General features: G+C 32.4%; 1 pseudogene; it reads right to left on the bottom strand.

Moving 5' to 3' along the window:
* Positions 1–2,705: 2,705 nt before the first annotated feature.
* On the bottom strand, positions 2,706–13,443 carry LOC143220257 (scavenger receptor class B member 1-like; annotated as a pseudogene).
* Between the last annotated feature and the right edge of the window lie 1,306 nt (positions 13,444–14,749).

Raw genomic sequence — 14,749 nt, 5'->3', positions numbered from 1 at the left:
TTTCGAAACGATGAAGTTTCTTTCAAACTGGAACTTCGTTGTAAAAAGTATAAAATCGTAGGTTAGGAATTTTTATTATTGCAACCAAAGAGGAATATATTGTAATAATTTCAGAAATCGATTCTATTACCTACGATGCTAAAAAGGGAATTGGCAATGTTCGTTCTGAATAGTCGTATTACCATAATTTAATCATTTTTATCCTTTGCTCGGTTTGAATTTTGCTCATCATTTCTCATAAAATGGGGTAAATTATAAATAAGTAATTTGCCTCTTCTATTTCTCAGAATTATTACTCTAGAATCACGATGACCCGTTACGTGAATGTTCTATTATTTTAACTAATACTGTAATTAATATATTTACTTCTCCTCGTCCTGGCACTAAAATTACTCTTATCTATAGCCATTCTTGACTACCCATTAAAAATCGGCAGTTCTAATGTCACCTTGACACATTGTTGACCGGTAGTTTACCTCGCGTCACATACAAATTTATAAATCATATTATTAAATCTGAATTAATAAGAAATTGTTTCACGTAAAGAGAGAATACAACAATTTGTTCAGAAATATATGACAAAATTAGTGTTTCTTTTATTAGAAATGTCTATTTAAGAATAATATAGTAACCATTAAAAAAAAGATTGTGTATGGATATATCTGTATAAACATGGAATTATAATTTTTTCATTATACACATTATTCAAACTATCTTATATCTAAGCAACCATTAATAATTAAGTATAAACATGTCGATTAAAGCTCGAAATTTTGAAATGTAATTATTGTCTTTTTTATCAGAAATTTTTATACCTGCATATATATCTCATTATTTATATATAGAACTAAAGATTCAACCTGTAATTAAGTGTGTCACATTTCTTGCGCATACACATGAAAATTAAAAAAAATATAATTTATAATTTTATTTAGTATCTAATATGTTATGATATTAACCTTATTTTTAATTTGCGTTTTGCGATTTGAAGAAAACAAATTTATTAAATATTCTTTAACTTTGAACAGAAAAATAATAAACTTTGTTATAAATATTATTTATTTACGCAAAGAATATAATAATTATTTGTAATATTATATAGAATATAGAACAAAGTAAACAGAACTCGTGTATACAATCAGGTAAAGGTGTATTTTATTTTTTTCGTTTTAGGGTTAAATATTATGAAAATACGTATTATAGGAACATATTAATTTGCAACCATAAGAATACCGTTTCCTTAGTTAACTATAGCCCGTAATTAAATATATAATTATTACTTAAATGTATAGTTTGTTATGCATATAATTGGTGAAATTTAAAAAAAATATTCTTGGTTAACAACTTATAAATTAGAGTTCTAACATACATTTCGTTTTTTTTTTTTGTGTCAGCACATTATATTTTGTACAAATTTGATGATTTTTCTTATCTTCCTACAATTATTTCTAAATTCTTTAATTCTGATATTACTCTTTACGCCATATGGAGCTTCTCGAAACTTATAACCAATGAAAATATTACATGTATTGAAAATTTTAAATTAATAGTCTATTTACAATATTTACATATAGAAAATCAAAACAAATAATCTAATATAAGAAAGTACACAGTATATTTAATTATATCCGAAGAAAGATTATAATTCTAGATTTTGATTTATAAGCTTTCTTTAGGACACAAATCATTCATGTTAAACATAACTATTTCATTAACGCAATGACGTGAAATTACAGAATAAATAAATTGTTCACAAACTTTTATTATTAGATACAAATATGTAGTATGAATTGTATCTTATAACAAAGTTATCTAAATGCATTAAAGCTTCTGTTACAATAGATAAAGCAAGATGGATCATAAATTATAACCGTAATGTTTTCTATACGATATAATACTTTTAACAGCTCTACTTAATATACATAATAGCTTATCAATTATTAAGAATATATTATTATGGTACTAGTAAATATTAAGTATACAAATTAAGTAAACAATAATTACAGAAAATTCGTCCCCGTTACCGTTTTTAAATCTATATTTTAATTTCAATTACAAACGATGCAGTTCAAAATTCCTATTTTTTATTATATTACATTTGTCTTACCCGTAATACAATTAAGTATCAACTGTTTCATGTTTTTGTTTTGATATTTATATCTACTATAAATCACTTAATCTCTGTGCCAGTCTATAATATCAGTCTTAATGCAATCAATTATTTATATAAAATTGCGTTAATAATTATAGAATCCTCTTTTTCGTTCTCCTTTCTCTTGAGACGTAGAGATCTTTGCGTGAACTTTATAAATTCAAAGTATTATAACTAAAATAAAAATTTAAGCTCTCGCTATTATAAAAAGCTGTTTAAATAAATTTTTTTAAATAACAATACATATTATATGCGTACTATATACGTAGTAGTAGAAACATGATTTTTTCTGAATTAGCACCGCTTGCATTGACATATGTACCTTAACCAGAAGATTTAGAGTAAGATGTCACTGCTTACTATGTTATAATTGCACTTGAATACAATTCGTATTAAATGATAAGCACTCTGAGATTCTAAGAGTACTTTTTCACTTGCCGTATCGATTGCAATATCTCGAAATCTAAAATGTTCCGTTGCACTCCCTTGGTTTTGAGTTTTAGTGTTACGTAGGGAATAGCCTCTATCCCGATTTCTAATCGTGCGTTAATAGTCAGACAATTTCTTGTTTTGAAGACGATACTTCCATATCCTCTTCAGACTCTATATTCGCATCCTTCGATTCGATTAAACTATAATGAACTATAGTAAGTGTCGTTTTCGTTAATCATATGCGATATCTGCCTATTGTTAAAAAGTGGTAATTTTTGTATTCGAAAATCCAACCATTGTCGAAATGATAAGGAAGAACAAGAAATAAATCAGGATATCTTGCAAAATTGGTAAGAAATTTAAGTAAAACCAGAAACGAGTAAGCATCGATGTTGGTAATTCATACATTCCCTAAAAAAAACAAATGTTTTGAAAATTAGATATTCCTGAGAATGAAATTTATAATATGATTTACATAATTTAATCGCAATTCGATATATTTCAATACTTACGACTTCAACCACAGCAACGGTAAAACAAGATTTTCGAATTTTTCTACCCTAGCCGTGTGCCCGATATCTTGTAAAGCCGTAATTATTTGAAAACGGAAGCCAAGTTTTACCGGTAGACCTGAGTTTAGTTGGATATAGGCAACGATTCGTGAATATCTTTCCTTGGATTTAAACCTTTGACAGCTTCCGAAATGCTTGAATTGCTCTTGTAGAAGTGTGGATACGACAGTGCGGTGGGAAATCCTGTATGATTGCAAAGATAAATTGACCAACGTAAACGTACAAAATTTCTATCCCTAATTTATGTCTTTAATGTTAATGTTTATTGCGATATGTTATTTATCTGCGTTATATTATGCATCTATGTGCTTTATGTTATTTTTAATATTTATTTTTATGGCTTAAATCACCTTACCGTAATCACAATCGGTGACATCGATTAAACCAGCTTTCAAGCAGTGTCTATACCGACAGAAACAATTGTTCTCTGGGTTATAAGCACCATTATCCATTATGTTTTCGAAGAATTTGTATTCGTAAGTGTGCAGCCCATTCATGGTTGTCTCTCCAGTTCTAGTCTACAAAATGATATTTCAATTTCGTTTACTATATCTTTTCGAAATAAATATTTCTTAATATTTATTGTACGTATATTATTGCAATATTTTATATGGATCGTTATTTCGAAATTGATAATTGAAGATTGCCGATTATTGGTGATTATTGATAATAGCACGAGGACTTTTCGGGACATTGTGAAATCATTGAAATACGAGATTCTTTGGTGCTCGGTATGTGGCGTGTGCTAAAGTGCAACATACCATGTAGGCACAGCGACAGAGACTTTCTCTAAGGAATAACATAGTATCGTTCGGTTGAATGCAACTCGGAAACATTACTCCATCACTGGCTCCGTTCACATTCGCACACTTTTCTGTCCATTGATATAGATCTCCTTTGCGTTAAACTTTTCAATTAGTCCTGTGCGACGTACGTCCTTTTCGTCGGTGTAAACGGTTACATAGTCATCCTCGAAGTCGTAAATATGGGTGTAAAAAGAAGTCGTATTAAAATCTCAGTAATATGTAAATATATAGTTGAGTTTCGGTCGCGAGATTCAATTAGGGTAGGAAATTTGAGAAGATTGCTTTATACTCTGCGAAGATATTCGGCAAGAATTTTGTTACGAAATCGAAAAGAAAGAAAGAAAGCAGCGATATTTTATTTTTGGGATTATCGTAATTATCTTGCAGTTTTTGGAAGAATCGAGTAAAGGAAGTTGTGGAATTGACACTCGCTCTGCCGATGAGACCCAGCTTATCGAATTTTATCCAAGATGGCATTAATTTGTTGCCAACGGTAAGAAAACCGGATTCGTAACCAAACATAAATTCCTTAGCAGTCTTCTTGACCAAAGGACATGAATTCGTCTGAGTAATGAGGAGAGTTAGTCCTAATCTAGTAAAATATGCAGCATTCCTCATAACATTTGTAATACTCTGAAATAGAAAGGAAAAGTTATTTTACGGAATGTCCGTATTCATCTTATCATATCAATATACTACAAAATAAACAGAAAGATTTTTCTTTGTTATCTGTTTTCAAGCGAATCTCCTTCGTTTTTGCCTATTTTTGTTTGCTACACACGCAAATACATATGGGTGCACTTTTCATTCAACTTGCGCTCCTCCTTAATGATTAACATCATTTTCTCTTCTTCTACTGGCAGGCTTATCGTTTTTCGAATATTTCATTGTCACTAAACGTTGAAGAGAACCATTGTTCGTTTTGTCCTTCTATCGAACCGAGCGATCATCTTCTCCACTCAGATGCGAACAAAGCGACTCACAGAGTTTCTGTGATCTTCATATTCTGCCTGAAAGTTCATTGACGCCCGTTATAATTCGCTACTCTCTCTAATTCTCGTTAGCTGGATAACATGCATGTATACGTGTTGTATCTCGATCTTGAACAACCATTGTGATGTTTTAACGAAGAAATTCCATCTTCGATTACATCTCCATTCTGTAAGAATTAGTTATTAACCCTTTCGCTACGGCAAACTTTTCCAAAAAGTGTGATTATGAATTTACGATATATACTTAAATATGGACTTAAATGTGTTAGTTGTCTGATAGTCGATATTCCATTATTTTTCGTAATTAATGCGATGAAAGAATACTTATGTATGCAGCAATGGCCGATAAAAAATAGGTTACAAAATCAGTAATTGTAAGTAACATGCATAATGACGATTATGAAATCTTCTGTAAGATGTTACTTCTATACTCGGTTCTCGTTTTCTTTGTTTAAAAACGAACGATTTCGCATTGTTCAGTAGTACGTTTCAACGTGTATGTATCGTGAAAATATTGTATGTTTCAAAAGGAATGATAAACAAGATACATCTTTCTTCAATTATCGAAGAAATTATTGAAACATCACGCGGTTGGTAATGTAATATGATCCAACAACTCATTTATTGCCGAGTGATCCGCAATTTTCGTTATTAGTTCTCTCCCACACATGTGCAGAATTGGAATGTAATTTTGTATTTCTGCTATATTTTCTCCCGTTTTTTCTCTTGGTGACCCATAACGGCCAGCTCCATTGACAAATCCATGGGTTCTTTGATTTATGTCTCATTCAATTTTCCGACGAACATTCCATTTCATAGAATCTGCTACACGAATCAATTATTTCAACAATTAATTCCTGTATTCCCTTTTTATATCTTTGTATGTACATATAATCATCGTTATATTTCATCGTTTCCTGTGTCGAGTTCTTTCCGTTTTTCTTTCTTCGCTCTGATTAATGTATAATTTCGTTTTTATGCTACCGTTCGAACTACGTGCACAAGATAGAATTACGATCAGAAAAGTTTCTTATCGATAGCCGTATAGAGAAAATATTTTAAAAATATTTTTATGTAGAAATTATTAATTAAAATTTAACGTATTCCAGATATATTTTGTTTTTCCTTCGTTTTATAAATTTAATTAGAAATTCAGATCTGTCCAAGAAGACGAGAAAATGGTATTTGTTTAATTATTAACTTCAGAAGTACAAATTCATTTAGGACGATAAATAATGATGAGAGGTTTTACCAATTCTGAAGAATTTTAATGTAAAATTTACATAATGACTAAGTTCATATTACAAAATTATACGTTATTGCAGAATTGTCAATTTCAAAAGTACAAATTTATTTAAATTTGTAAGAATTTTCAAAGTTGATACAACTTTATTCCTCCGTGATTGCATATCCTCTTCTTACAAGTGAAAATAATGAAATATGCACGATGTTATTTCGTCTGATGTTTCCAGACAGACGGTAAATTGAAAATATTTAATTATATTTGCAATTATTATTATTGTTTGCATAAGTGGCAAATGCTTGGTAAAATATTCATCAATAAAAATTGATTCTGCGGTATAATGATTTTACCTATTTTATCTTTGATCGGCCATAGGTCGTGTGCAACAAAAACGGTTCCTGCGTAAACGTGTTAATTACAGTTATCCATAGCGGTGATTTGCATGTGTGCATCTTTGTAGAAAAATATTAGGGAAAAGTAGTTATTCTATAACAGTTCACTGATCGAGGCAACAATTTGATAATTAAATTGGAATTTTCATTCGATTACCTGTGTCATAGAATTATTACATATCTTTTATTTCCAATATTTTTTCTATTCTTTCTCACAAGGTAAGAATAAATTTATTTGCCGATATTAATCGCTTTTTCATATCTTTTGAAATTAAATTTTGCGAATTGAAACGCATTCGCCGTTAACCCTTTGCGGACGACAACATTTTCGGACAGGTCAGGTTGCAGAACGAGGCGATGCCTGCAAATATGTCGAGTGTCTTAAATGGTACAATAAAATGGTCTGCGTTCTGCGACAAATATTTCTGGACCACATTGTCCGCATTATAATAACTATACCGGTCTGATTTTTATTATTTCATAACGGATGATTAATAAACGAAGACCATAACCTTCGTTACAAATTAATTGGTGCATCACAGAGAATTTGTTTATATTACAGCAAATATGTTAATGCAATGGGAAATTTTAATTTTTTATTCTGGTCACGATACTTATGCAATACCTTTGGGATTTATCGATTAAATGTTGCAGATTGGAAAATAAACGAATGGTGACAATCCTCGGGCTTTTTCTTTCTTGAAATTTCATTTCGTTCGAATGTGTCACGTTTAAGAGCAATCTCGGGGATTTTTTCGATTTTAGTCTGAATAGTATTACCACTATCGTGATTGTAGAATCCATTCCAGTACGCGTTCTTCGCCATTTCTACCTTCGCTCGCGCATTACGTAACTACTGTCAGAATTAGGAATCAAGCTGGAAAAATGCTCGAGAGTAGAACAAGACTTTTACGGAAGAATGGAACATAATAATCGTGCATGATCATAATTCAGCTTTTTTGATCAAGTTACTCGTGCAATACCACTTCCAGTTGCAAAAGTGTTTGTGTGAGAGAATTTTTAAATTATGAAAGAGCGAGCCCTCAGATTTATTCGATACTTATGACGAAACGATGGAAAATCTGTACGATTTATTTCCATATATCATTCGCCTAAAATAAGGTTAAAAAGGGACTCTCTTATTGAAATTGACGAATCAGATCTATAATGATTTATTGTGAAACACTTCGTTTCAGTTATTTTTAGTTATTGATACTAATTGCTGCTGCTTTGATTTGGGTTAGGTATAATATGCCATATAATTATTTGTCAATATCATACTGCTATGATGGCAGTAGATCCCAATGAAAATATTATCTAATTCTTAGTATTTTTACCACAAACTCTTTACTCAGTTGATTTTGTACCGAGCCACTGGAAATAGATTTCCCCTTACACTGGACGATATTCGCATAGGGGCACTGCCTTTTCCTTAATGAAAATATCCAAACACGTTTGTAATATAAAATATGTCGAAGATTCGAGAAAGCGGTAAAGAAATTATATACCGAATAATACGGTATATAAATTATATACCATTTCTTCTTTTTCGCTATTTCCTCATACCTTCGAATAATCTCTTAATTTATTAACGAAGCATTCTGTCCTTTTCATTGAAGAAAAGATAGCGTCCCTATGTAAATTTTATCCTCTGTATATTATATACAAGCTACTGCTGAATAGAATTTATTTCAATCGAAGAAGGAGGTAACATTTATGTCGTAACCATCGCGATCATTCCATTTTCATTAAACAAGCACAATTATCAGACCCTTTAATTTTTTAAGTCTTGGAGAAACGTGTTACCGAACTATTTATCACGAAACGTTGAAATTGTTGCGAGAAAAATGGAAGCAATTTACCGTATACTTGTATTTAATGTACAAGACTTATTGGTATATTTCTCGACGCGATATTAGCTTTGTGGAATTCGAATTTTTTCTTACCATTTCATTCAATTTCACATGACGTGAATTTTTACTAAAGCTAAAGCCATTGCAATTTTCGCATTTACATATTCTATATTTCCATGGTTTGCAAAATATCGATTTTAGGGCATCTTTCCAATAACTATTTTATGGCAAGAATAAGACATTTTGCTCTGTGAATAATTTTCTACAACTGTTCGTACGTTCTTTTGAAATTTAAATATCTTGCATGATCTTAGATTTATGTGGCAGGAATCGGAGCAGCTGAATTTGTGGAATCTTTTATGTTACACGATATTTAATGAAAATAAGTTAGAAAAATTGTTAACTTAAAACTGCTTCTGTATACTAAAATGATACTGCTTCGTATCGCGTTTCATCTTGACGATCGTATCAATGCTAGTAATCGACATGTTCGGAAACGAGTCCCTAGCTAATGTTCTCCTCTTTACTTGATTTTCATAAGGTATGTTCTTCCAAAATATCCTTCGAAAGAAAAAGAAACTCGATGAAAAGCATAAAATATCAGATTTTGGAGATGTTTCAAATTTTGTGCTTTTTACAAAATGTAACGCAGATGTATATAATATATTCATCTGTATATAATATTTGTAATATTGGTAGTTGTAAGATCTATGAACCAAAAACTTATAGCGAAGAAGAAAACCAAATACGATACAAAGGTTATCGAAGACGAATAAGTTTCAGATTATGTTAAAATCAACTGTCAATGCTTTGTTTATTTTCATAGTAAACGTAAACAATTTTCAAAATTCTAATGTATTCTTTTTCTATTATAAAGATTCGCGAATCACAATTTTATACTTTTACGTATTTTGTCTGTATAAATTAAAACGTTACGTATAAATGTACTGCCTTTGTTGCTTTAATTGTTTTTGATTTCGAACCTTTCTTTCCGTTATGAGGAAAAGCCCACAATAATCTATACCGGCGTTTTCAATGGGCCGTGATTGTTCGGCTCGTATAGCTGGAAAATTTCCTATTGTATACCGAGGTGTTTTGGGATTAACTTTACGACCATGAACGTATTAGAATGTTATATCTCGGGTAATGCCTTTACCGTCTATCGGCCAATATTGATTGTCTACCTCGTGCTAGGTAGTCTGCATACCTGCATCCCATTATTGTACGTGTTGGATTCTAATACGAAATTCTGTTATGTGACGTCTATGCGTAGATATAATATCGGAAGTTTCAGCGTGTAACTACGGGGTGAGTTTTTTAGTCTCCCTCCGAGCCTGCGGATGCCGAATGCCTCAGTAAATGGATTTAAACAAGCCAATTTGCCCTTGTTTAATGGTATACCTTTCTTCGATTTATTTATTTAAAGAAATCTATAGGTACCAGCAAAACTTATTATATATAACACTGTACATTACGGGAAATAAAGAGCGAGGAAGTTTAAGTAATTAAGAAAACTGAACGAATTATTATGTTTTTTTAATAATTTGTTATATATTTTTATATTTATTATTTATTACATATATTTGTAAATGTCCACTGATCTTTATTCTTGACCGCGTTATACGCATCTGTATATATTCCGCAAAAAAATCTTATTTGTAATACATATGTTACACACATATTTTAATTGTTTTCCAACGTTATAATTCCAGTCTTTATTTTTATTTTTAAACGAGACAATAATTTTGTTATTCAAACGTTACTAAATAGGAATTTAAAATGTAAACCAAATGGTCCGTCTCGTTTCGCGAATTATTTCTGCCGGCTAGAAAAAAGGTAGAAGAACCATTTCCATCACTACGTATTAGGCAGCCTGAAAAGAATCCGAAGTTCCTATCGGTTTCTCTTCATATAATAGAAAGCAGTTAGAAAGTATTTCATTCTTTTCTTATAGCTCCTTTCCATCTTTCAGTAGCTTTATTAAGTTACGTTTATGACTTTCCTTGTTGAAAAGTTCGTCAACATTTTCAAATGTAACTCCTTTACTTTGAAACTTTTTTCTGTGCTTTTTCTTAATTAATTTTACTTTTTTTTAATGAAATGTTTCAGTGTACAGCCTGTTGAAGATTCTACGATGGTAACAATGCGTGAATCAGCAGAATCGAGCCGTCATCTGGACTCCTCTACTACTACTAATTTATTACTTTTATAAAAGATCAATTCTTAAACACGTTGACTGCCGCGTCAGTCCTTTACGGGTGATGTCATAAATCCTGATTAGGCCGCGTCACACCCGTCATTGCTTACAAGGTACATTGGTAGGTATTTCGAAAGTTATTTCACAAAATATAAAATCATTTAATTGCTATAAACGTTTGTTTAAAAAATTATTACAGTGGAATGTTTTACAACAGTCCATACAAAATTGAGGTTGATCAGAGCAATCTTGGAAAAAAGTTGTGGTTTTTTAAACATTAGCTCATGCCTTTGATAGGTCCGTGTGGAGTCTTTTATTTTTATAGCTTATTTTGCAAGCCCGTCTAATGTTTTGCCCGGAAGAATTTTTTCGGATAGCAATATTACGCTGACTACGTTAACTCGTGGATTTGGTTTTCATGTCAGTTTGTTCTAATAATTTCAAAGCTAACAACTCTCTAAATTTTCTAATATTTAATGTTTTCCCCAGGCGCGAACGTTTCTTGATATTTTTTCTGAAGTTTATCGAAAAGCTGAAGTATTTTTCCAACTCAATTTTCAGGGGCAGTAGACATATTATCAGCAAAATGAAAGTTTTTAAGTCGTAATTCAAATCTGTTTCGCGACATAATAGTACGAGGTAAAGGAAAATTATATAATGAGCTTTTCGACCAATAATTAGATGCAGGGTTTGCTTTTACAAATCCCATCCACGTGTTGTAGACTCGTAGGCCAAGCCACCGCGCTCGGGTTCTCCACCACCGTCTCGCGACGGAGGACTTTTCCTTTCTTCCAGGTGTCCCATACCATTTCCACTGTTTGACCAACTCCACGGTTTTTCAATTTTATTTGAAAGGAAGCTTTTAACACGTTGAACGCCCAGCGTAAATCGATGGACTTTTTCCCGGGGCCGAAATCCGAAACTGCGTCGTTTAAATGTAACCATAGTTTATTTCGTGGTATATTAGATGAGCTTTTTTAGGAGATATGTTTATGGTAGGTATCATTCTTATTTTTAGAAGAAATTTTTTTAAAGAGTATTAAAAAATAATTTTGCGGAACATGCGTTCAAAGTATGAAGGGCCTCGAAGTGGGGAATATGATAAGATCACTATGAGAGATCTGATTACATTTATATCAAAACCTTCATATTTTTATCATCTTTATTTACTTCTTGATCCCTAAAATGTTTGTTAGACAGCGCAAAAGTGTAGATGAAAGTTAGAAATATTATCGTATCAAATTAACTAATAAAATGTTATAATATTTTAAAAACAAATTTAAATGGAGATATATTATTAATATTTCTTCTAGTTTATTTTATAGTTTATTGTCACTTTCTGTTGTCTATACTCGTCATAATTGTTACAAATAAAATTACTACAAATTACCTCAAAAATCCTGTTCTAATTGGTCGAAGAATAGTATCACCCGTTTACGGGTGACAGGCCCCTGTGGAAATATAGCCGTTACTAGATCACGTGGCGTTCAACGTGTTAGAAACCGTTTGCGATCGGGACAATTCGACGCGAGATTGTTTGCTGTCCGATCGGCAGAAGGGGGTAAGGCTTGGCAGCATTTCTTGGCACACTAATATAAGCATGAAGATTCATTTGCAACAATTATACATTTCATAATATGTAAACAAATGTTTGATAAATGATTTACCATATGTCCGTTAATATTTTTATCGATAATTTCAATTTGACATTTTATAATCTTCCAAAGTGTGATATTTCTGAAAACAGTTGCCTATACGCATAGATGTTTTTTTTTTTATAAAACAGACGAAACACAGCGACGTTATAACGACTTGCTCGCAACCATTCGATTACTGACCCGCTCGTATCCTAATTATATATCTATGCTCTCCTCTTCGGTCATGTATTTTGTCACGTACCCTAAATATCGTCATGATATCCATCCGATCCTCTTGCACGTCGTCGTTCTCATCTTTCCACGCGTGCTTGTAATATTAGCTAGAACCGTCGCTGTTCCTTGCTGTTGCTCGATTTCGGGGAACGACTCAATATATAGAAAGAGCGAAGCTCGTGACAAGGAGACGATAAACGAGAATCGATAATCGCTTTTAATCGGATCGCGTCGTAAACGATTCGTATATCGTCGGTAGGTCGCCCTTGGTTAATTTTTTTATTTCTTTTTTTTATTTTTGTCCGAGACTCTGTAAAAGTCCAGGGCGTTAAAAAAGTAGGGTTGGACGAAGTATCGTGGCATTGGCGAGTTGACCGAGCGATATCGGCGCGAGTGTTGAGTGACCGGATCGGTGCGATGTAGCGAATGTTCATTCCGGATTATCGGCAGGCCGCGAGAGTGTCTACGCCGCCGAAGGCGCATTTCCGGACTTGCTATCATTTCCTTCGAACGGATAATAAAAACACGATAACCGAGTCATCGGAGACGCGGCAGCTATTCTATCTATTCGTCGCATAGCTGCGTGCGACAGTAATGAAGCTGGATCCGTGAACATTTTTTTTACCAACATTTACACCGCGGAAGCATTACTATCTTGATCATAGAAGCAATTTACGTGTACGAAATAATCTTGTATGTATCCAGTATACATTTTATTTACTATTTGTTAACAATTATATGCAAATTGCTTCTTATGTATTTTATCTATGCAATTTTTTTTACATTTTTACGGTGTGAACCTTCGTAGTCTATTTTCGATAATTTTGTATTAACTTTTAACGCATTGTCGAGAGTATCGTCGGCGCTATACAAAATTGCCGTGTTGTCCGCTTTTTCTAGCCATGTGGTACATCCAGAGTACATTTTCCCCATTCTGGATGTACCCTTGACCGTCCAGACGTTGAAAAGTTTCTGGTGGCCTGTATCCCGTCCTTTGCTTTCTTTTTTATTGAGTATTAAGGTTTAATTGGGTAAGGTATTAAATTCATACTATTATTAATATTAACTAATCACGTGGTGAAGCATATATATGTATGGGAATATCCGGCATGGGCCGATGAAAGTTAGTTTTTACTTCTCACACTAGACGGTAGCAATTTTGCTGCAAAACTAAATAAATATAATAAACACGTGTCTCGTGCTTTGATTCCATTTCGTTCATCCATTGTTTTTCGAATTCATGAAACGTTGCGTAACAACTTCGTAATCTGTTGAAAAATTTTGTTCAGTGTCAACATTTTTTTTTCTAGGTATGTAAATGATTTTTTTTCGTTCAGTCGATATGTCTATTTATAATCAGAGAATAACCTAATTTTACTATGTTTCGTGTACATTACCTATTGTCCTGTAATACCGAGTTAGGACTGTCCTACAGATGTCGATGAAGCTTTTGCAATCTATACATTATCTGATAGGTAAATCAAAATATTTTAATGGAAAGTTCTTCTGGCTTTTCTCGCGGAGAAATGCCTCAAATCTCAAAGCAAACGAAATGAAATTGATGTGAAAACGAATATTCTATTAAATTTATATTTTGCAAATAGTATCTCGAATACGATGAACGTACAACAGATCGATAAAATATCGATATCTTATCCCGCAGTACAGAGACGCAAGACAACCCGAAACGCCGAGTACCCGAGCAGTCGGGTAGAGTCGGGAAAATTCGGGTGGGCTCGGCCGGGTTCGGACGAGGGCCCTACACGTGCGAATGCTCGGTTACTAGAAAACGCTGGATTACGAGTTCGTTGGATTTCGCCTGATTTCGGATTGTAACCTCGGATAGCCGCAAACTTGCTCTAAGGTATATATAGGTAAAACTGAAGTTTCAATATTATTGCAACATTTAAATGCCTTGTCACTAACATAACTATTTGCAAGGTCTGTTCTGATCCATACTCAGTGACAATTTTCATTTTTCGTAGGTTAATTATTCACGCTTATTATTAAATTTCACAAAAACATTTTCTCTTTGCAATTCTCTTTGCCTAGCTCATCAAATTTGCCGGTTCAAGAACATGTAGCGCTTCTATTTGATTTAATGTAATTAGCGTTAAATATATACGGTTTGATAGACTTTTGCATTCAAATATTGAAGGAACTACCAGAAGTTGAAACACAATTGGGAGTTAGAAATAGTCAACTTGATAGAAGTTATACTACAAGTTTAAGTCTATAT

The sequence above is a fragment of the Lasioglossum baleicum genome, unplaced genomic scaffold (assembly GCF_051020765.1).
Source record: "Lasioglossum baleicum unplaced genomic scaffold, iyLasBale1 scaffold0562, whole genome shotgun sequence".
Classification (NCBI taxonomy): domain Eukaryota; kingdom Metazoa; phylum Arthropoda; class Insecta; order Hymenoptera; family Halictidae; genus Lasioglossum; species Lasioglossum baleicum.
This window is presented reverse-complemented; position numbering and strand designations above follow the sequence as displayed.